Source organism: Apis dorsata, unplaced genomic scaffold (genome assembly GCF_000469605.1).
Source record: "Apis dorsata unplaced genomic scaffold, Apis dorsata 1.3 scaffold_655, whole genome shotgun sequence".
Taxonomy (NCBI): domain Eukaryota; kingdom Metazoa; phylum Arthropoda; class Insecta; order Hymenoptera; family Apidae; genus Apis; species Apis dorsata.
The window spans coordinates 85,112-85,343 of NW_006263844.1; the positions used below are offsets into that span (position 1 = coordinate 85,112).

The following is a 232-nucleotide window of genomic DNA, read 5'->3' on the forward strand; positions in this document are numbered from 1 at the left end:
TTTTCGTTTCAACCGTTTAGTGAAAATAAGATTTGTTTTTTATCATTTTTTTATAATTTCAGAATTTTTTATAATTTTGGAATTTAAAGAATCAGAGAATCAGATTTATTTTTATGTTAGAAAAATTTTCAAATTTTTCGTTTCAACCGTTTAGCGAAAATAAGATCAAATTTGTTTTTTATCATTTTTTTATAATTTCGGAATTTTTTATAATTTTGGAATTTAAAGAATC

The 232-nt window shown here is 19.0% G+C and overlaps 1 protein-coding gene across 1 annotated transcript in view; it reads left to right on the forward strand.

The window, feature by feature from the left end:
* LOC102674406 (division abnormally delayed protein-like) overlaps positions 1 to 232 on the forward strand; it is a 67,197-nt gene that overhangs the window by 63,024 nt on the left and 3,941 nt on the right. The window lies entirely within an intron of this gene.